General features: G+C 42.4%; 1 protein-coding gene across 3 annotated transcripts in view; it reads right to left on the reverse strand.

The window, feature by feature from the left end:
* Positions 1-24,646, reverse strand: part of STAC3 (SH3 and cysteine rich domain 3) — a 159,579-nt gene that overhangs the window by 128,559 nt on the left and 6,374 nt on the right. Inside the window, exon 2 of one of the 3 annotated variants that reach the window (XM_075337070.1) lies at positions 12,767-12,821. The exons of 1 other annotated variant lie outside the window; for it this stretch is intronic. The gene's annotated coding sequence lies outside the window, so the exon portion shown is untranslated. Of the gene's footprint in view, positions 1-12,766; positions 12,825-24,646 lie in introns of all 3 variants that reach the window. One more of the 3 variants, XM_075337069.1, reaches the window with a different exon arrangement.

The raw sequence follows: 24,646 nt of genomic DNA on the forward strand, positions 1-24,646 counted from the left end.
TTTACAGTTAGAGCAGTCAGACTGTGGAATGCCGACCACAAGAGGTAGTAATGGCAGATACTATAACAGCTTTCAAAAAAGTGCTGGATGATTTCCTCAGTACACACAACATTGTTGGTTATAAATGACTTTGTGACCAAATGTAGAACTGGTGGAGGAAGGTTGAACTAGATGGACCTAGGTCTTTTTTCAACCTTAGTAACTATGTAACTATGTAACTATGTAAAAGACATTTTTTTTTTTTTTATTAGAAATAAAACAAAAAAAACAAAACATTTATAGACTCCATCATTATTAAAAAAAAAAATCCTTAAGGATTTACATTACACGCTGCGACATCGCTAACATCGGCTAGCGATGTCGCGTGCGATAGCACCCGCCCCCGTCAGTGGCACGATATGTGGTGATCACTGCCGTAGCGAACATTATCGCTACGGCACCATCACACACACATACCTGTTCTGCGACGTCGCTGTGACCGGCGAACCGCCTCCTTTCTAAGCGGGCGGTTCGTTCAGCATCACAGCGACGTCACAGCAGCATCACTGAACCGCCGCCCTATAGAAAAGGAGGGGCGGAGATGAGCGGCCGGAACATGCCGCCCACCTCCTTCCTTCCTCCTTTTCCGGTGGACGCAGATAAGGAGATATTTGTCATTCCAGCGGCGTCACACATAGCGATGTGTGCTGCCGCAGGAACGACAAACAACATCGTTACTGCAGTAGCATTGGGAAGAGGGGGACATGTCACCGATGAGCGATTTTGAACGTTTTTGCGACGATTCAAAATCGCTCATAGGTGTCACACCCAACGACATCGCTAAAGCGGCCGGATGTGCGTCACAAATTCCGTGACCCCAACGAGATCGCTTTAGCAATCTCGTAGCATGTAAAGCCACCTTTAGTCCGACGTAATCCACAGGGAGAGCCATGTCAACTCTGATTCATCACTGTACAGACACAGTCTATACAAAGGAAGAAGCAGAGAGAGGGTTTTCAGCTCTGCTACATCGCTCTGTACAGAGTGAGACGCAGCCTGACAGTGAGGGGATGATTACACTTGCATGTCGCAATGTATCACCCCGCAATGCCTGATTCTCTCCGGACAGGAGTGCCTCAGCTGCATGGAAATGCATGCAACTGACCGCTCCTGTCAGGAGATTGTGCAACGTGATGTGATGCGACACTCCACAGTGACAATCATGTAATAGGACCTTTGCTGACGTCATAGTCATATGACCAGCCTGTAACCAACGAGGTAATACAATATTCACACCTGACTGATCACATGGCCATGACATCACGGAAGGTCCTTTAACCTGGGGGCACAGCAATGATCAGACTCGGAAGCAGAAGCGCCGAGAGACAGTCTGCAGGACATATCGCGGGACCTGTAAGTATAATGACAATGTTTTTTAATAATGTGCTTTTTTTTTTTTCTTTTATTTTACAGCTCGTGGACCTGATCTGGACCTCATCTGTAACACGAGCTTCCCAGGAAAGCTTGTGATCGGGATCATGTACACGACCACTATGTGATCGGTACGATCCCAGATCTCTACAGTTTGGGATCATCCATCACTACTGCTGTGTATGAAGGAGAGAGTACCATTAGCACTTCCTATTACTGCATACAGAAGACTTGTTTAGCTCTGTGTATACAGCCATCGAGAAGGCAGAGGCAGTAATAAACAGTCTGTGCCTTCTCTATGGGGAAACTGGCTGTTTCTGACAGACAAATCCCCACATTCTGCTGCAAGTTCTCCTGAAACAACAGTTCTAGTTCTTCACAGAACTTTATGAGCACCATCTGTCATCTCCTATCTTAGTAATAGAAAGATCTGTATTTAGTTAAAACATACTGTATTTAACCCCAGAGTTGAGAATTTTCTCAATGATCAGTCCAGGAGGAGAGAAAGCTGATTTCAAACTTTCTTGCTTTCATGTGAACTATTGATTTATTTATGTATGTATTTTTTTTAAAGTTACTTTAATACCATGGGAAACGATATTTGGTGTCTTGCAAATTGGCTTATTTTTAAATTTATCTTGATCCAGTTAAAGGGGTATTTCCCATTTCCAATATCCTATCCCAATACGAACACTTTGGCTTTGACAAATTTACAATCATAAAAGATGTTCATTTATTTGCTAGAAAGCTTATCTTTAAACGTTTTTTCCACCGCTCTGCTTCAGGAGAACACCCATATACAAAAGCGTAACAAGAAGCACTATCCATCTTAACGTCCCTGGCTGAAGAAGGTGAGTGTTGGGAAAATAATGAAGAGATGAATGCATTAGGTGAATCTGCCCCCACATTGACATCGGAATTAGGAGCCTCACCGCTGCCAACTCATCTAAACACTAAATCTAAACGGTTTCCCCCTTTAAGTACATGTCCAGCCATAGACATCTTTGTAAAGATGGTCACAAATGATATAGAAAAAATTCAAAAAAGATCTCATAGGCCATTTAATTTAACATTTGTAGAAAGACGGGCACTACAAGAAATGAAAACATGGTCTGACGTATCTTTTAAACCAGCAGATAAAGGGGGGAACCTGGTAATTTGGCCTAACTCCTTATATGAGGCACAAGCATATAAAATCTTGCATAACAATAATTGTTACAGGAAACTAAGATACAATCCATTGAGTGATTTCCTAAAAGAGCTAACCAACATCTTGGAGAAAGCGGTAGAACAAGGGATCATTACTAAAAAATTGAAAGAGGGAATTTTGAGACTTAACCCCAGAATGCCAACCTTTTACTTGGTGCCCAAACTCCATAAAAATCCAAAAGACCCTCCCGGGAGACCCATAGTATCGGGAAACGGGGGTCTGAATGAACCCATATGTGACTTTATTGAGTTCTACCTAAAAACACTAGTGGAGGCCCTTCCGTCACACATTAAAGACACCACTGCAGCCCTACAAAGTCTTGATAACCTGAACATAGGAAAAACATCCCTTATGGTCACAGCTGATATGGAGGCTCTATATTCGTCCATCAGACATCAGGACGGATTAGAGGCTAGCTCCTTTTTCCTACACACCAGTAATTTGGATCTGGAATTGGTACAGCTAATTCTAGACCTACTAAACTTTATTTTAACACACAATTGCTTTCTGTTCCATGAGGAGACCTATGTCCAGATACAGGGAACAGCTATGGGGGCCTCCTGTGCCCCCTCATATGCAAATCTTTTTTGGGACTTTGGGAACGGAATATCTTCCAGGTGGACCCGGTGGAGTCGGTGTGTCTGGTCCAGAATTGGATCAGATACATCGATGACATCTGGTTCATCTGGGAGGGGGATGAGAAGGGCCTCCATAGCTTTATGGATGATCTAAATCATAACAACAAAAATATAAAACTCACATATAAATATGGCAGGGAGGTTGAATTTCTCGACATAAAAATTAGGGCCACAACAGAAGGGGAATTGATTACAGATGTATTCCGGAAAGAGACAGCAACAAATACGTTGCTACATGCAACGTCCTGCCATCCACAGTCTACAATAAAAGGGATTCCTGTCTCACAGTTTTTGAGGACTAAACGTATTTGTACAACAGAGGAAGATTTTAACAAACAGGCTAAAGGTCCAGTCACACTAAGCAACTTACCAGCGATCCCAACAACGATAGGGATCGCTGGTAAGTTGCTAGGAGGTTGCTGGTGAGATGTCACACTGCGACGCTCCAGCGATCCCACCAGCAACCTGACCTGGCAGGGATCGCTGGAGCGTCGCTACACGAGTTGCTGGTGAGCTCACCAGCAACCAGTGACCATCCCCCAGCGCCGCGTGGAAGATGCTGTGCTTGGTAACTAAGGTAAATATCGGGTAACCAACCCGATATTTACCTTGGTTACCAGCGCACGGAGCTACATGTGCAGAGAGCAGGGAGCAGCGCACACTGAGCGCTGGCTCCCTGCTCTCCTAGTTACAGCACACATCGGGTTAATTACCCGATGTGTGCTGCAGCTACATGTGCACAGAGCAGGGAGCAGTGCACACTGCTTAGCGCTGGCTCCTTGCTCTCCTAGTTACAGCACACATCGGGTTAATTACCCGATGTGTGCTGCAGCTACATGTGCACAGAGCAGAGAGCAGGCACTGACAGGGAGAGCGGCGGAGGCTGGTAACAAAGGTAAATATCGGGTAACCATGGACAGGGCTTCTTGGTTACCCGATGTTTACTGTGGTTACCGGCCTCCGCAGAAGCCAGCTCCTGCTACCTGCACATTTAGTTGTTGCTGTCTCGCTGTCACACACAGCGATCTGTGCTTCACAGCGGGACAGCAACAACTAAAAAATGGCCCAGGACATTCAGCAACAACCAACGACCTCACAGCAGGGGCCAGGTTGTTGCTGGATGTCACACACAGCAACATCGCTAGCAACGTCACAAAAGTTGTTCGTTAGCAGCGATGTTGCTAGCGATGTTGCTTAGTGTGACGGGGCCTTAAGAGTTTAAAAAATCGCTTTGTACACAGAGGATATAGCAGGAGATGGATAAAGAAGGGTTACAGTAGGGCAAATGAAACAACAAGAGATGCCCTTTTATATCCAAGTCCAAAAGTAGTGCAGGAACAACCAGTAAGGTTGATCACAACCTTCCATAATCAATGGGGACAGTTCTTGTCTATTTTAAAAAGACATTGGAACGTATTACAATCAGACCCCATCCTGAAAAAATGCATCCCGGACAACCCAAAAGTAACGGCAAGAAGGAGTAAAAATCTAAAAGATTTATTAGTTCACAGTTACCATCAAAAAGTCAGAACCAATCCATTACATCTAACACCAGGCTTCTTCCCTTGTGGTTTTTGCAAAGGAAGCATGAATATGGATAAATCCTTCTCATTTAAGGGAAATAAGGATTCAAAAATTTATGACATAAGAATACATCTCACTTGTACCTCAAAGAACGTTATTTATCAAGCAGAATGTCCCTGTAGACTTAAATATATAGGCCTCACCACACGGGATCTTAAAATAAGGGTGAGGGAACATATCAGGGACATAGAAAAAGCGAAGACAGCTAAGGAAGGTGAACATCTTAAATCAATCCCCAGGCATTTTCAAAAAGTTCATCAATGTAATCCAACGGGATTAAGAGTCAAAGCCATTGATCAAATTAATTTAGGACCGAGAGGGGGTGACGGAAGCAAAGCCTTGGCACGCTTGGAAAGCCAATGGATCTTTAGACTAGGCACAGTCACACCTCAGGGACTAAACGAACACTTTGGCTTTAACTCTTTTTTGGAGTAATCTGGTATTAAAGGTCTCCACTAGGGATTCCTTTATTTTAAGCTTTAACATGATAGTTTTTTAGTACGGGTTTGGGACCAAGGACGGCACAACCACATTGAACTCTGCACAGGTTAGTAAAAGCTGCGCTGCACTATAATACTGCTCAGGATAATTAACCTCGCCATGAATCATTGAATTCACAGCACTAATTGATACTTCTGGGGAGACATTAGGAGCAGTATTCAAGTACAATTGTACATCCAGAAGGAGGTGAAAAAAGTACTAAATTAAGTTACAGAGGCAGATATATGCCAATAACAAGTCAGTGCAGCCATATAACCTATAATAGTGATATTGGAGCAAGTCCAGTGTGAAAAAATTTTTGTGACCTTGTTTTGCACATATGTATGTCAATGGAAAATGATTTTAATATTTTGAAACTAATAAAATAATGATATTGAGGAAATGCACCATCCCAAGTCTCTAATTGTGGTATATATATGTATCAGGTGTGACTCCTACGTTATGTAGGCGCAAAGATAAGGATAAATGATGCAATTAATTCGTTGTCTGTTTCATTACAGAGGGGTGTCCTTATTGCCTAGCATGGACTTTAAAGCCAAGGAACTATCTTGGCGAAGTAAAGCTACAAATGTGTTTAAACATGGGTCATCAGTCATTTTAAATGATACCCGGATTACAAACAAAGAGAGTTTTATAGCCTATAAAAATTTGACGCACAGGAGGATGAAGGTATGGTGGACTAAAATCTCATTGGAAAATTATTTGGAATCTAAAATCATTCCCAGAGGATTGAGAATCCAAACCTATCCTACCTTCCCATTGGATGATGTAGGACTCACAAAAAAATGGATTGAAGCAGCGGTAGAATGCTCAAATAAATTTATGCAGATTATAGTGGAAAAGAACGTTAGTATATTAGAAAAAATTGACCAGGACATTAATGAGTTACAGAAAAAAATGGAACAACAAGTTGAGGAGGACAATCTGAAAAAATTCTTTATGGATTTAGATAAAGATATTGAAAAGTGGGAGGGAGACATCAGCCTAATTAAAGGGAAGAAATTCCACAGAGACATTGCAGATTTTGAGACCAATAAGATATTTAAATGACAGATTAAGAAACAGAATGATACTCACCAGGGAATGCAATGGCAGCAAGCACCATACACCTCCATGACCTCAGTGAGTGAAGGAGAGACATCTTCAGTGGATAGCGAACCATGGGAAGGGCGGTATCTCCGAAGTAGAAACGATGGAAAGACGGTTAATCAACCAAAAATTTATCATCACCAAGGCTTTCAGAGAGATGATCGCTTAATGGTAATTAACCTTTCCTCTCACATTTTGACAGATACGCAATTGAAAGTATTGGAGAGGGGGTTATCCTTTGCACCATCCAATACTATGGACAAATTTACAATCATAAAAGATGTTCAGTTATTTGCTAGAAAGCTTATCTTTAAACGTTTTTTCCACCGCTCTGCTTCAGGAGAACACCCATATACAAAAGCGGAACAAGAAGCACTATCCATCTTAACGTCCCTGGCTGAAGAAGGTGAGTCTTGGGAAAATAATGAAGAGATGAATGCATTAGGTGAATCTGCCCCCACATTGACATCGGAATTAGGAGCCTCACCGCTGCCAACTCATCTAAACACTAAATCTAAACGGTTTCCCCCTTTAAGTACATGTCCAGCCATATACATCTTTGTAAAGATGGTCACAAATGATATAGAAAAAATTCAAAAAAGATCTCATAGGCCATTTAATTTAACATTTGTAGAAAGACGGGCACTACAAGAAATGAAAACATGGTCTGACGTATCTTTTAAACCAGCAGATAAAGGGGGGAACCTGGTAATTTGGCCTAACTCCTTATATGAGGCACAAGCATATAAAATCTTGCATAACAATAATTGTTACAGGAAACTAAGATACAATCCATTGAGTGATTTCCTAAAAGAGCTAACCAACATCTTGGAGAAAGCGGTAGAACAAGGGATCATTACTAAAAAATTGAAAGAGGGAATTTTGAGACTTAACCCCAGAATGCCAACCTTTTACTTGGTGCCCAAACTCCATAAAAATCCAAAAGACCCTCCCGGGAGACCCATAGTATCGGGAAACAGGGGTCTGAATGAACCCATATGTGACTTTATTGAGTTCTACCTAAAAACACTAGTGGAGGCCCTTCTGTCACACATTAAAGACACCACTGCAGCCCTACAAAGCCTTGATAACCTGAACATAGGAAAAGCATCCCTTATGGTCACAGCTGATGTGGAGGCTCTATATTCGTCCATCAGACATCAGGACGGATTAGAGGCTAGCTCCTTTTTCCTACACACCAGTAATTTGGATCTGGAATTGGTACAGCTAATTCTAGACCTTCTAAACTTTATTTTAACACACAATTGCTTTCTGTTCCATGAGGAGACCTATGTCCAGATACAGGGAACAGCTATGGGGGCCTCCTGTGCCCCCTCATATGCAAATCTTTTTTTGGGACTTTGGGAACGGAATATCTTCCAGGTGGACCCGGTGGAGTCGGTGTGTCTGGTCCAGAATTGGATCAGATACATCGATGACATCTGGTTCATATGGGAGGGGGATGAGAAGGGCCTCCATAGCTTTATGGATGATCTAAATCATAACAACAAAAATATAAAACTCACATATAAATATGGCAGGGAGGTTGAATTTCTCGACATAAAAATTAGGGCCACAACAGAAGGGGAATTGATTACAGATGTATTCCGGAAAGAGACAGCAACAAATACGTTGCTACATGCAACGTCCTGCCATCCACAGTCTACAATAAAAGGGATTCCTGTCTCACAGTTTTTGAGGACTAAACGTATTTGTACAACAGAGGAAGATTTTAACAAACAGGCTAAAGGTCCAGTCACACTAAGCAACTTACCAGCGATCCCAACAACGATAGGGATCGCTGGTAAGTTGCTAGGAGGTTGCTGGTGAGATGTCACACTGCGACGCTCCAGCGATCCCACCAGCAACCTGACCTGGCAGGGATCGCTGGAGCGTCGCTACACGAGTTGCTGGTGAGCTCACCAGCAACCAGTGACCATCCCCCAGCGCCGCGTGGAAGATGCTGCGCTTGGTAACTAAGGTAAATATCGGGTAACCAACCCGATATTTACCTTGGTTACCAGCGCACGGAGCTACATGTGCAGAGAGCAGGGAGCAGCGCACACTGAGCGCTGGCTCCCTGCTCTCCTTGTTACAGCACACATCGGGTTAATTACCCGATGTGTGCTGCAGCTACATGTGCACAGAGCAGGGAGCAGCGCACACTGCTTAGCGCTGGCTCCTTGCTCTCCTAGTTACAGCACACATCGGGTTAATTACCTGATGTGTGCTGCAGCTAAATGTGCACAGAGCAGGGAGCAGCGCACAATGCTTAGCGCTGGCTCCTTGCTCTCCTAGCTACAGCACACATCGGGTTAATTAACCCGATGTGTCCTGCAGCTACATGTGCACAGAGCAGGAGCTGGCACTGACAGTGAGAGCGGCGGAGGCTGGTAACAAAGGTAAATATCGGGTAACCAAGGACAGGGCTTCTTGGTTACCCGATGTTTACTGTGGTTATCGGCCTCCGCAGAAGCCGGCTCCTGCTGCCTGCACATTTAGTTGTTGCTGTCTTGCTGTCACACACAGCGATCTGTGCTTCACAGCGGGACAGCAACAACTAAAAAATGGCCCAGGACATTCAGCAACAACCAACGACCTCACAGCAGGGGCCAGGTTGTTGCTGGATGTCACACACAGCAACATCGCTAGCAACGTCACAAAAGTTGTTTGTTAGCAGCGATGTTGCTAGCGATGTTGCTTAGTGTGACGGGGCCTTAAGAGTTTAAAAAATCGCTTTGTACACAGAGGAAATAGCAGGAGATGGATAAAGAAGGGTTACAGTAGGGCAAATGAAACAACAAGAGATGCCCTTTTATATCCAAGTCCAAAAGTAGTGCAGGAACAACCAGTAAGGTTGATCACAACCTTTCATAATCAATGGGGACAGTTCTTGTCTATTTTAAAAAGACATTGGAACGTATTACAATCAGACCCCATCCTGAAAAAATGCATCCCGGACAACCCAAAAGTAACGGCAAGAAGGAGTAAAAATCTAAAAGATTTATTAGTTCACAGTTACCATCAAAAAGTCAGAACCAATCCATTACATCTAACACCAGGCTTCTTCCCTTGTGGTTTTTGCAAAGGATGCATGAATATGGATAAATCCTTCTCATTTAAGGGAAATAAGGATTCAAAAATTTATGACATAAGAATACATCTCACTTGTACCTCAAAGAACGTTATTTATCAAGCAGAATGTCCCTGTAGACTTAAATATATAGGCCTCACCACACGGGATCTTAAAATAAGGGTGAGGGAACATATCAGGGACATAGAAAAAGCGAAGACAGCTAAGGAAGGTGAACATTTTAAATCAATCCCCAGGCATTTTCAAAAAGTTCATCAATGTAATCCAACAGGATTAAGAGTCAAAGCCATTGATCAAATTAATTTAGGACTGAGAGGGGGTGACGGAAGCAAAGCCTTGGGACGCTTGGAAAGCCAATGGATCTTTAGACTAGGCACAGTCACACCTCAGGGACTAAACGAACACTTTGGCTTTAACTCTTTTTTTGGAGTAATCTGGTATTAAAGGTCTCCACTAGGGATTCCTTTATTTTAAGCTTTAACATGATAGTTTTTTAGTACGGGTTTGGGACCAAGGACGGCACAACCACATTGAACTCTGCACAGGTTAGTAAAAGCTGCGCTGCACTATAATACTGCTCAGGATAATTAACCTCGCCATGAATCATTGAATTCACAGCACTAATTGATACTTCTGGGGAGACATTAGGAGCAGTATTCAAGTACAATTGTACATCCAGAAGGAGGTGAAAAAAGTACTAAATTAAGTTACAGAGGCAGATATATGCCAATAACAAGTCAGTGCAGCCATATAACCTATAATAGTGGTATTGGAGCAAGTCCAGTGTGAAAAAATTTTTGTGACCTTGTTTTGCACATATGTATGTCAATGGAAAATGATTTTAATATTTTGAAACTAATAAAATAATGATATTGAGGAAATGCACCATCCCAAGTCTCTAATTGTGGTATATATAAGTAGGTGTAATAATAATAATAATAATAATAATAATAATATTAGAAAATACCTCCAATTAGAATGTAGTATAGTTCTTCTATGCCTCTTACCTCAATTGTAGGGCATTGCAGCTTAGGTATCTATGGTTACGACCATGAGCAACTAAGTTGAATGCCCTGCACATCAGGTAAGAGACATGGCTATATCAATAGAATTATACTACATTTCTAATTGGAGGTATGTGGCATAGGATCTTAGAGATGGGAATACCTCTTTAATGGTACTTTGTAGTAGCTTACTTCAGATTATTTTTCATGGTGTTGGGAACTAGCAGTGTAAATTTTATATCCAAGGAAACTATCATTGGAACTCTCTTTACTGTGAACAGGTATGTGACTTTTAATACTAACTCCTTTTGTAAAGGTTTACGTTTTTAATAGTAAATAGATATTAATCAGGGCCGTAACTACAACCGGGGCAGCCGGGGCACTGTCCTGGGGCCCCAACCACCCAATGGACCCCAAACTGATGGTAAAAAATTGTATTTTAATACTTTCATTTTTCATAAAATACCCAGCTCCTATATGATTCGAGTTTAAAGTTAATAAAAATAACGAAAAGATTCATGAAAGTGCAAGCGTAGCCAGGCGGTGACTCAGCCAATAGTTCAGGCAGCGGCCACGACGCGACGTGCACCGACACTGAGGTCTTGTTTTGAGAGGAGACAGACAGTCTCGGCAGACACAAATATCTCTGTGACAAACTGTGAGAAGCCCTGCCCCTCTCCAGTCTGCAGGTCTATACTGCTGTGAGAGGGAGGGAGGGAAGGAGGTCCTCAGGAGGGGGAAGTCTCCATAATCACACATTCCTTCCGGCTCCGGGTCATGTAGTATCTATCTTCTCAGTCATCTGTCTCTTGTTTTCAATAATCAGAGCTGTGTACAACCCCCACTCTCCTCACAACCGGGAGGGAGCAATAGTGACTGCTGCTGTACCTGTGGTCAGGGGTTGTATTTGATGCCTGGCACCTGCTTGGGGAGGCAGAAATGTCAGCTCCAGTCTCTCTCCTCCTGGAGAGAGCGGCTGGACACAGTGAACATATCCTGGGCAGTCGCACTGTCTCTTTGCCAGTAGGTGGCCGTGGTGCCCTGCACCTGGTGTATAAGACGACCCCTGACTTCTGAGAAGATTTTCAGGGGTTAAAAAGTAGTTTATTTATACGCCGTTGCCGGAAAATACGGTACTGTGATTGTGTGTGTTAATAAAACGGTTTATTATGAAATGAATTCGGCACCAGCCAAGTGGAAATAAAAAAAAGACAGACTGCGAAAAGAAGAAACTTGGAGGCTGAAAAAAGTTCAAAGAACTTAGCAGCATGGCTGGATGTTGAAAACCACTCGACAGGGAATGTTGATAAAGGTATGTATGATTTGATTGGTTACATTTGCATGATGTATTTTTTTTCTCTGAAAGTTAGGAAACAAATGTTTAAGTAGCTGTTTAAAACTGAACAAATTGGTAATGTTTAAGTAATGTTATGTTTAAGTGAACAAAGTTTAAATATATATGGTTTAAAAATACTTAATATTTAATAAACATACAGTTGAAAATTGTGCAATATTTGGAATTATTATGTTCCAAACATATTCACTGAATATTTAACTTCTAAATCTTGCATCATAAACAAAATCTATTGCAGAACGTGGTGAGGCCTGTGTGTTGTATACAACAATGCGTAGCAGGCTTCACCACGTTCCGCACAACCTCTAGTAATTGAAATATTGAGGGGCCCCACTATGACGTTTTGCCCTGGGGCCCCAAAGTTTATAGTTACGACACTGATCTTAATTGAATAAATTGTCACTGTGTTTCATATTTATTGGCAGTTTTTGTAATCCAATGCATAGAAAATCCACAACACATCATGTAATGCAAATACTTCATTGGATAAGCATGAAGACCAACTAATTCATCCTCTTTGTAACACCACAGGGTTAATACTTCTCAGATGTCTCATTGGTATTTGGTTATTAAAAGTAGATATGAAGCAGAGCAAACAAGTCCTTTTCTGATTATCAGACTGTGCATAAAACTCTAATAAAACATTGTGGTTTAATGCCGTTACACAGTGAAAAGGCGTCCAAAGGGGAATGCAATTTTTTTTTATAGGATGTAGTAAACGTATCACTACAAATAGTGGAAAGCTGCAAAGCCACAGAATTTAAAATAAACCTAAGAAACATCAAGAAGATGCACCATTATAGTCTATAGCAGGGGGGCACAACATTGTTTGGTCCAAAGGCCACATTGTCATACTGAACCATTGCAAAGGGCCACACTTACATTAATACAGCAGCGGAACCAGGTTTTGAGTATTTGAGAAGGATTTGGAAAGTTTCTGCTAAAAAAAAAAAAAAAAATCAGTGTGAAAACAGCCAACTTACAATGTGTGCAAAATTATTAGGCAAATGAGTATTTTGATCACGTGATACTTTTTATACAGGTTGTCCTACTCCAAGCTGTATGGGCTTAAGAGCCAACTACCAATTAAGTAAATCAGGTTATGTGAATCTCTGTAATGAGGAGGAGTGTGGTGTAATGACATCAACATCCTATATAAGGTGTGCTTAATTATTAGGTAACTACCTTTCCTTTGGCAAAATGGGTCAGAAGAGAGATTTGACGGGCTCTGAAAAGTCCAAAATTGTGAGATGTCTTGCAGAGGGATGAAGCAATCTTGAAATTGCCAAACTTTTGAAGCATGATCCCCGAACAATCAAGCGTTTCATGGCAAATAGCCAACAGGGTCGCAAGAAGCAAAAAAGGCGTAAAATAACTGCTCATGAATTGAGGAAAATCAAGCGTGAAGCTCCCAAGATGCCATTTGCCACCAGTTTGGCGATATTTCAGAGCTGCAACGTTACTGGAGCATCAAAAAGCACAAGGTGTGCCATACTCAGGGACATGGCCAAGGTAAGGAAGGCTGAAAAACGACCGCCTTTAAACAAGAAACATAAGATAAAAGGTCAAGACTGGGCCAAGAAATATCTTAAGACTGATTTTTCAAAGGTTTTATAGACTCATGAAATGAGAGTGACTCTTGATGGGCCAGATGGATGGGCCAAAGGCTGGATCAGTAAAGGACAGAGAGCTCCACTCTGACTCAGATGCCAGCAAGGTGGAGGTAGGGTACTGGTATGGGCTGGTATCATCAAAGATGAACTTGTGGGACCTTTTCGGATTGAGGATGGAGTGAAGCTCAACTCCCAGACCTACTGCAAGTTTCTGGAAGACAACTTCTTCAAGCAGTGGTACAGGAATTAGTCAGTATCGTTCAAGAAAAACATGATTTTCATGCAGGACAATGCTGCATCACATGCATCCAACTACTCCACAGCGTGGCTGGCCAGTAAAGGTCTAAAAGATGAAAAAATAATGACATGGCTGCTTTGTTTACCTGATCTGAACCCCATAGAGAACCTCTGGTCCCTCATAAAATGTGAGATCTACAGGGAGGGAAAACAGTACACCTCTCAGAACAGTGTCTGGGAGGCTGTGGTGGCTGTTGCATGCAATGTTGATAGTAAACAGATCAAGCAACTGACAGAAAAACTAAGATAGCCAAATCTAAAAAAACCAACTCCAACTTCCAAAAATATTAAGCTTGATATTTATGAGTCTTTTAGGTTGATTGAGAACATAGTTGTTGATCAATAAAAAAATCCTCTAAAATAGAACTTGCCTAATAATTTTGCACACTGTGTACTGTCCCATGAATAAAAATATGTCCCGTGCTGTGCCCCTGAATAAATAATTCACCCTCATGGCTTCCTGCACAAAATATCCACCCACAATGAACCTCTCCATGTTTGCTCACTCCCTACACTGCTCCATAATGTCCCCCACACCTTGCATCACTTGATAATGTTCCCTCACATCCCACACTGCTCCATAATTCTCCCACAACCTGTACTGCTCCATAATTTTACACCAGACACCATGCAGTACTCCATAATGCCCCCCACAATGTTCAACAATGTTCCCCCACAACCTGTACAACTTCATAATGATTCCCCAAAGTCCCGATGCTCAAGTATTTAACAGCATTCGTGCATGAAAGGCGTAAATACAGCTGAAGATAGGAAAATGAGAAGCGGAACTTCTGGATAAAATCCTTCGGACAGTATGTGGTGCAGGCCTGATCTATAGTCTTGTTTTATGCTGAAAACAGCCTAAGGTTATGTAAAAACAGGGAGTTTTTGTTTTTGCTGCGTTTATTTCTGCAGTAAAACTATTGTAAGAGGTGGGCAGACCCCTTACAAGGAAGCACAGGTTTTCTCTGAAGTGGTTAATGCTGTCCCCATAGAAACTGTAGAGGAGGGAGGAGGAGCCGGCAGCTTAGGGGGAAAGGAAGTGTGTGCTGAAGGCAGTTGTGTCCGGGACGGGAGAGAAGAAACAGCCAGGGGCAGAGTGTGGAGCTGAGTGGGCAGAAAGAAAGAAAGAAAGAAGGGAGCTGAAGTTCAGGGAAGCCGGAGAGAACAGGAGCGGGCGGAACCTCGTAGGGTGAAGCAGTCCGGTGTGGGTCCGGGCTGTGGGTAGCCAGAAGTGGGAGCCGGGCGAAGAGGAGTAGTCAGGCAAGTCACCCACTTGAGAGGACGCTAGGGCAGGCTTTCCCTCAGCTAAAGGAAGCGCCACAGCACTGTGTTTTGTTACTGCCACGTGTGGAGACTTGCGAAGAATAAAACATGTTTGTTATTTGCATTGAACCATGCCTGAAGAGTATTTGTGCGCCGGACGACACCTGCACCACCACACTCTGCCCCACAAAGGCACCTCCTGTCCCCCCAGTGACGGCAATGCCAGGGGTAAGCCTGTCAGCAAGGGCCACGACTACAAGGCCGGAGGCACCCCTGGCACCCCGTTACATGATAGCAAAACCATCTCTTGGCAGGAAATAACCTGCTGTTTTAGTGCAGTTTTTCTGGCATCTTTAGGTTTTTGCACTTCCTCATTGCTTTGCATGGGTGAAAAAACGCAGCAAAAACGCTGAGAGAATTGACATGCTGCTTCTTGCAAAACCCAGATTCCCATTTCAGTTAGGAAAAAAAAACAAGTGTTTGTGTGTGCATGTGATTTCTAGAATCTCATAAGCTTTGCTAGTACTGTAAAAGCAGTGTTTTATTAGCATGGATTTGCGTAAAACCAATACAAAAAAAAAAAAAAAGTGGTAAAAACGCCCTGTGTGAATATAGTCTAATATGCACACAAAAAAAATCTATAATACCGGTAAACCTTCTCTCTATAAACTGACAAAGGCAGGGTCCAAATTATGCTAACTCAATCTTTTTGTCAGGGCCCCTAATTATCACTACTTTGTTTTGAAACATCCAATAAATCCACAAGGACGCAAGTTACACTAAAAATATCCCTCTCAATTTAAAGAATTGATTAGTTGCCAAAAGCATTTACTTGCCAGTAATGCTCATAGAAGAGTATCCATGATATTATATATACAGTGGGGGAAAAAAAAGTATTTAGTCAGCCACCAATTGTGCAAGTTCTCCCACTTATAAAGATGAGAGGCCTGTAATTGACATCATTGGTAGATCACAACTATGAGAGACAAAATGAGAAAACAAATCCAAAAAAAAATCACCTTGTCTGAATTTGCAAGATTTTTTTTGAAAATTATGGTGGAAAATAAGTATTTGGTCAATAACAAAAGCTGATCTCAATATTTTGTTATAAATCTTTTGTTGGCAATGACAGACGTCATTAGTTTTCTGTAAGTCATTGTAAGGTTGGCACACCTTGTTGGTGGTATGTTGGCCTTTCCTCCATGCAGATCTCCTCTAGAGCAGTGATGTTTTGGGCCAGTCGCTGGGCAACACGGGCTTTCATCTCCCTCCAAAGGTTTTCAATGGGGTTGAGATCTGGAGAGTGGCTAGGCCACTCCAGGACTTTCATATGCATCTTACAAAGCCACTCCATCGTTGCCCTGGTGGTGTGCTTGGGATCATTATCATGCTGAAAGACCCAGCCACGTTTCATCTTCAATGTCCTTGGTGATGGAAGGAGGTTTGCACTCAAAATCTCACGATACATGGCCCCATTCATTCTTTCATGTACATGGATCAGTCATCCTGGTCCCTTTGCAAAGAAACAACCCCAAAGCATGATGTTGCCACCTCAATGCTTCTCAATAGGTATAGTGTTCTTAGGATGAAACTCCGCATTGTCTCCTCCAAACACGAGTTGGTTTCTACCAAACAGTTCTGCTTTGGTTTCATCAGACCATACGACCTTCTCCCAATCCAATGCTCTTCTGGATAATCCAAATGCTCTCTAGCAAACTTCAGACGACCCAGACATGTAGTGGCTTAAATAGGAAAACACGTCTGGCACTGCCGTATCTGAGTCCTTGGCGGCGTAGTATGTTACTGACGATAACCTTTATTATGGTGGTCCCAGCTCTATGTAGGTCATTCACCAAGTCCCCTTGTGTGGTTCTGGGATCTTTGCTCACTGTTCTTGTGATCATTTTGACCCCACTGGGTGAGATCTTGCGTGGAGCCCCAGATTGAGGGAGATTATCAGTGGTCTTGTATATCTTCCATTTTCCTATTATTGCTCCCACACTTGATTTCATCACACCAAGCTGCTTGCCTATTGCAGATTCAGTCTTCACAACCTGGTGCAGGGCTACAATTTTGTTTCTGGTGTCCTTCGACAGCTCTTTGGTCTTCACCATAGTGGAGTTTGGAGTGTGACTGTTTGAGGTTGTTGCCAGGTGTCTTTTATACTGATAAGTTCAAACAGGTGCCCTTACTACAGGTAATGAGTGGAGGACAGAGGATCCTCTTAAAGAAGTTAGAGGTCTGCGAGAGCTAGAAATCGTGCATGTTTTTAGATGACTACTTATTTTCCACCATAATTTGCAAAAAAAATCTTGCCAAATAAGACTACGTGATTTTCTGGATTTGTTTTCTCATTTTGTCTCTCATAGCTGTGGTCTACCTATAAAGTCAATTAAATGCCTCACTCATGTTTTTAAGTGGGAGAACTTGCACAATTGGTGGCTGACTAAATACTTTTTTTCCCCACTGTATTGGGAAAAAGTGTGCTGAAGATAGAAGACTAGAATAGGTTATATCTACCAAGATAGTCAAAAGACTAGAAGTAATTTTTCCATGTATATCATAGGATATCATGGCTACATGATGATGATTATGATGATGATAAACAGCTAAAGGTTTTTTTTTCCCATTGATGTGATCTAAATATCAAAATTTATTTATAATAAAAGCCCCTGTTCCGAGTTATGCATGTAATGTCCTAATTACGCTGCCTTGTCTACAGTATAATACATACACTAGAGGTGAAAAATCAGACACAGATATCATTAGCTCCATACACTGCTCCCACTCTGGATTATAGGGACAGACTATTTTAGATGACTGTGTAACAGGAGACTCAGAGATATTAAAAACCATGTTTGATGACTGATAACAGCTGTAGCGTGCCAGTACTATTTAAACAGTGCTATTAACCCACTGCTGCTCTACAATAAAGCTACATCCACAGTAAATGGAAATAAAAGAAGAATTCTTTAAAATGCCCCAAAATCCACTATTTATTAACCCATCACACTTTATCCAAAGGCCAAAATATGACAAAGTTTTACAATGTCAATGAAAAGGCACACAATAAACAGAATGCTTGTCCAAACAGCACTGGTTTAATGTAGAATTACTGATCTCATCTACCAAAGTGGACTACCTTGTGAGAACTAGCTCAATCTTCTTAATTCACAGCCCAAACATTACTTTAGCTGGCCACCGCAGGGTCTCGCAGGCTGCATGCCACCATAGTCACACAACTCTGCAGATGCCTTCTCGGAGTTTGCTTCCTTTTTCTTTCAAGGGAGTAAGTAATCATAAAAAGAACTATAGATGAAATCAAGTTTTTTGTGAAAATGTTAAAGTGGTTTTCCACTACTAGGATAACACCTTCTCATTCCATGTTTCTCCCAATTAAAATAAAAAGCTTATACTCCCATGCCGGCATCGTTACCGGGGCTCACGTGAGAATGTGATACACGAGCCCAACGTACAATCACCACTGGCTTTTCTCTCTCTACCCTCGGACGTATGAGTTCTCAACAAGAAGTGAGAGCTATGGCTGGCTGCTTAGTTCCCATTAGTTACTCCATAGGCGGACAGAGAGAAAAGACAGTGATGACTGGGTGCGGGGCTTGCTTAATGTCTCAACCTCACGTGAGCCCCGGGAACACAAGCGCCCACACTACGCCGGCATGGGTGGGGAGCATAGGATTTTTTTTTTAATTTTAACTGGGTGAAACATGTGGAAAGAGAAGGGGTTGTCCTAGAAGAGAACAACCACTTTAAATGAAATGTGAACTGTTCAAACATGTGATTTTTTTTGTATTTTCCATATTATCTATTATTTTTTTATTTGTTTTATAAATAGAAAAATCTATATAATTTTTTTTATTCATTTTAAATCTCTGAATTGTAAAGCACTGCGGAATATGTTGGCACTATACAAGATTATTATTTTTTTTAAATAAATTTTGCAATTTTCACACTTGCCACTAAGCCAAATATTAGGCTCATGCTTCCTGTTCTTTTCAGCAGCCACCTAGATAAAAGAAGCAATAGACTGGCTCTTCATTGACTTTTATAGAATTATTTTCTAAATGTACTTTGATCTGGGCAGATGTCATAGTACAGGGAGAGTAATGAGGTAAGCACTGATTATTATCTATTGTGAAAGATGTATCATGTCTTGTCTGCTGTAGATAGAAGTGTTGCTTCTCATTGTAATTAGGACTAAAGATGAGCAGACCCGTGGGAGTTTGGGTACAGCAGGACTTAAGATAAATTTCGGTTTGGGCCTGGAGTTGACCTGAACTCCAATGGAAGTCACTGATTGGGCAGTTCATCTCACTTTCAAGGGTGGGTAGGTAGTTTTTTTTTTTTTTTTTGTTTGGTGCACACTACATCCAATCATCATCCAATCATGCTGTTGCTACCCTCAGTGTGACCCATTCAAACACTGCAAGCGGCTCACACTGGGCTGAGCACAGAGCATACCCAAGCACAGCAATGCTCACGCGAGTGGTTTGCATATGTAAAGCACTTGAACTCCATTTTTTTTGTAAAGTCTGTGCTTGGTACGAACATTGAACCTTGGGTTCACGCATCTCTAATTAGGACCATAAAAATGTTGACTGCTGAAAAGTTATGTGTACCAAACAGGAAATATGAACATATAAATAAGACGCCTATATACATTAGAATAAGACATGTTCAGCTGACGGTCTAATGTATATGGCAACTCTGGCAAACTAATAGTAAGGAGAAATGTCGATAGGACATGTTCGATTTCGAACTGCCGAATGCATTGTGATTCCTGTGATAAGTCACCGACCAATGTGTCAGTTGGCGGCTTTCTGACATGAGCGCTGGCGGAGTAAGTGGCCCTGTGTATGGGAGTAGCAGATGAGATGGCTGTTGGTACAATGATGTTTCTAATGAGATAACGGTTCTTAATGTTCAGTGTAAAAATATGTAAGACTTTTTTGTTAATATAGTACAAAAAAAGAAGAAAAACCTAAAACATTCAAATTGAAAGGACAGATTTAACAAAAACCTGATTCAAATTGGCTATTTCTGTTGACATTCCTTTAAAGTGGATTATCTGTTTCACATACCTACTTTTTACCAAAAAAAAAAAAAATATGTCTCTGGCCTGGAATTGATCTCAAATATCTGGCTGGACACCAGTCCCCTTATAAGTCTATGGGAACCAAAATCCAGCGCTTAAAAATGGTGGTAGAAAGGCTTGGCGTATTGGGGCAGGCGCGCTATCCTTAACAAGCCTCTGACGCGCTGAAACTGCTTCTTGGCTGCTCATTCTTCTTCTGCAGCTGCTCATTAATGCTCATCCATATTCACTGCTTTCACCACCCACCGACAGTCTTGGTGTCTGTGATTGGTTGCAGTCAGATGCGCTCCCAGCCTGTGTGACAGCATCTGACTGCTTGCAATCACCGACCCGGTCTGTCGCTCTATTATGGCGTGGTGTAAAAATAAATATAATATTGGCATAGAGTCCCCCTATATTATGATACCCAGCACAGATAAAGCATATGGCTACGGGCTGCAGCACGCAGCCGTGTGCTTATCTTGGCTGTGTATCAAAATAAGAGGAACCGCATATGGCTTTTTTAAAAATTGTTTAAATAAATTTTAAAAACCCGCGTGCGGTTCCCCCAATATTGATACCCAGTCATGATAAAGCTCAACAGCTGGGGGCTGGTATTCTCAGGCTAGTGAGACCCATGCTTATTGGGCCCACCCAGCCTAAAAAGAGCAGCCTGCAGCCACCCAGGATTGTCACATCCATTAGATGTGACATTCCCGGTACTTTACCTGGCTCTTCCCGATTGCCCCGATGCGGTCACAATCAGGGTAATAAGGGGTTAATGACTGCTCACAACTGCCACTAAACCCTAGATTACTAATGGAAGGCATCTATTACATCCCACATTTACTAATCTGTAAGTGAAAAGAAATAAAGACTGAAAAAATCCTTTATCTAATATATAGAGCTGAGTGTGTGTGTGTGTGTGTCCGGGATTGACATCTGCACCATCGCAGCTACAGCCACAAAATTTTGCACACACACGTCTGGACCCCGAGAGCGTCATAGGCTATGTTTTGAGGGGAAATTTTAACCCCGCGCTTTACAGTTATTCGCCAAAAAACCTACCTCCATTAAAGCGAACGGAGCTGGGAGCCACAGTGCAGCCAGAACTTCAGAAGAATGCGCAGCCATGCTCACCCTTATATGGAATGTTGGCGTGTCACAATGCAGCCAGGGAAAGAGACAGACACAGACAGGGTAAGAAACAGACATAGACAGGGTAAGAGACAGACACAAAGAGACAGACAAAGAGACAGACTGACAGGGAAAGAGACAGGGAAACAGACAGATGGAAAGAAAGGGAAAGAGACAGAGAGACAGACACAGGGAAAGAGACAGAGGGAAAGAGACAGGGAGAGAAAGGGAAAAAGACAGGGAAAGTGACAGAGCTAGATAGACAGGGAAAGATTGAGACAGATGGAGAAATAGACAGAGACAGTCAGAGACAGACAGGGAAAGAGACAAAGAGATAGAGAGAGACAGAGAGATATATACAGAGGGGGAGACAGAGAATGGGAGAGAAACAGAGAGACAGGTACTATCCCGGGCGTTAATACATTCTATTTTGTTAACAACAGTTATTAACCCGGGTGAAGACAGGTAGTACAGCTAGTTTGAAATAAAATGCAAAAAAACACCCTCTTTTACCAATTTATTAACCACAAAAGCAGCCAGGTCCAACGCAATCCACATGAGGTCTCACGACGACTCCAGCTCTGCTACATCTGAAAGCACAGTGTACGGCCATAAAGCAATGTCAGTGAGTTTAATGAAGTCACCTGAGGTCAGATTACCTGCAATCACAGGTGTAGAACCATATAAACTTTCAGCTGTGACCACAACTAACCTGAGTGAGGTCACCGCTGAGGCTCAGTCTCTGCCTGAAGTTCCAGCGGTATCATAATATGGTAGGACCCTATGACAAATTTATTTTTATGCCATGATAGTGACACGCACACAGTCTGTGATCACAAGTGTTCAGACGCTGTCACATAGGGTGGGGGCGCATCTGACTGCAACCAAACACAGATGTCCAGACTGCTGGTGGGCGGGGGAAGCAGGGAATATGGATGAGCAAAAATGAGAATCTCCAGAACAAAAGTGAGTGGCCTGGAAGCAGTTACAGCTGTGCTGGAGCCTCCGTAAGTATAGTGCACTTCCTTTATTTCCAGAGATGGTGGATCTCAGTCATTAGCTGGTGTTCCCTGAGAACTCCAGGCCCAGGACCAGCACCTGGATACTTTTGAAACCGCACAGATTCTGACTTCTACAGTCCAGGTTCGCACATCATTTCTCCTTGCCAATGCTCTGGAGGACTTGTTATGTATTTACATTGCAGACTTTTGTGCTGTATGGGTACTTGGACACTTGCTACCAGAGTCCTCCACACTTTACAGCTAAACACTGGGACACCAAACATAGAGACCCTTCAAACAAAAAAAAAATTATGCAACATGATTTGGTCCATTAAGGAAAAAAGTATAAGTGTAATTCATCATAGGCAAATATTACTTTGCTATATACATGGCCCAATCCAATAATAAGAGGAAATTTGGCCATGGACAGGATGGAAAGATAAATATATCATTACTAGCTGTACTACCCGGCTTCGCCCGGGTTAATAACTGTTATTAACAAAATGGAATGTATTAACGCCCGGGATAGTACCTGTCTCTCCGTTTCTCTCCCATTCTCTGTCTGTCTCCCCCTCTGTATATATCTCCCTGTCTCTCTCCCCATCTCTTTCTCCGTCTGTCTCTTTCCCTGTCTGTCTCTCTATCGCTGTCACTTTCCCTGTCTCTTTCCCTGTGTCGGTCTCCTTCCCTCTGTCTCTTTCTCTGTGTGTCTCTTTACCTGTATTTCCCTTTCTTTTCCTGTCTGTTTCCCTGTGTCTGTCTCTTTGTCTGTCTCTTTCCCTGTCAGTCTGTCTCTTTGTCTGTCTGTCTCTTAGTGTCTGTCTCTAACCCTGTCTATGTCTGTTTCTTACCCTGTCTGTGTCTGCCTCTTTCCCTGTCTGTGTCTTTCCCTGGCTGCATTGTGACACGCCAACATTCCATATAAGGACATGGCTGCGCATTCTTCTGAAGTTCTGGCTGCACTGTGGCTCCCAGCTCCATTCGCTTTAATGGAGGCAGGTTTTTTGGCGAATAACTATAAAGCGCGGGGTTAAAATTTCCCCTCAAAACATAGTCTATGACGCTCTCGGGGTCCAGACGTGTGAGTGTGCAAAATTTTGTGGCTGTAGCTGCGAGTGTGCAGATGCCAATCCCGGACGGACACACACACACAGCTTTATATATTAGACAAAAAGAAAGGCTTCACTATTCATATTTAGAAGAAAATAACAGAGACCCAAGTGGAGCAACTGCCAATTTTGGGCACCCATAAAACAGGCCCATGCTTTTCTTAAAACCTACTGCAGTTTATAGTTTTGATTGAAGAAGTACTCAGATAAAGAGAACTATAGTTTTGTAAAATAAATCAGTACATCTATACGATGAATGCACTGGGATGTGTTTATAATGAGACAAGGTTCAGCTTTGCTGTACTGTGTTAGGCTACTATCAGACATCAGTTTTTTTCCATCAGGCACAATCCAGAAGAAAAACTGACACGAGAGATCCGTCGAAAAAACGGATCCGTCGCATCACATTTTTCCATCCATTTCTTCCGTTTTCGACGCATCCGTTGTAATACTGAGCATGCGCAGTTTAAAAAAAAATCCGTCGTTGGATGCAGTCATATGACGGATGACGGCATGGTCCGTTTTTTGCCGTTGTCAAAAAAGTTCCATGCCGTGTCCTTTCCGGGAGCCGGACGAAGAAATTTTGCCGGATCTGGCAGACACCGCATGCACCGCCAGGCCATCCAGCACAATCCGGCGCTAATACAAGTCAATGGGGAATAAAACGGATCCGGTACCGGATCAGTTTTATCCGCATTTTGCCGGATTGTGCCTGACGGCCAAAAAACGGATATGTGAAAGCAGCTTTAGTTATAATCAGGCACAGCTCTGCAGCAGCGCTGACAGCACTATGAAAAGACAGCTGCTGCAAATGTTTGTAATGAGACAAAGTTCACTTCTACTCTACTGTGTGAGCTCTGAACTCCTTATAAAACTATATGTGATGATTATGAAATCAAAATGTCACTCATTACATGGTCCACATGGGTAATGCCTCCTTTCATTTAAAATAAGCTCTGCAGGCAGAGTCTCAGGGAGATCTATATCCGGTCCATAGAGCTTAACAGCTCATTTTCATATTTAAATAAAATAAAAAAAAAAATACTTCTTTAGACTAAGGGTATGTTCACACATCAGGTTTTTGCTGTGCGGCACAATCCGGTGATTTGCGGGAAAAACGCATCCTTTTTTTGCCGCCGGGTGCGGTTTTTCCTCAGACTTTTATTAGCGCCGGATTGCGCCGCATGTACTTGCGTTTGATCTGGTCTTTGCTGGTTGCGGCAAAAATAGTCACTCCCGTGGCCGCA

Source organism: Anomaloglossus baeobatrachus, chromosome 2 (assembly GCF_048569485.1).
Source record: "Anomaloglossus baeobatrachus isolate aAnoBae1 chromosome 2, aAnoBae1.hap1, whole genome shotgun sequence".
NCBI lineage: Eukaryota > Metazoa > Chordata > Amphibia > Anura > Aromobatidae > Anomaloglossus > Anomaloglossus baeobatrachus.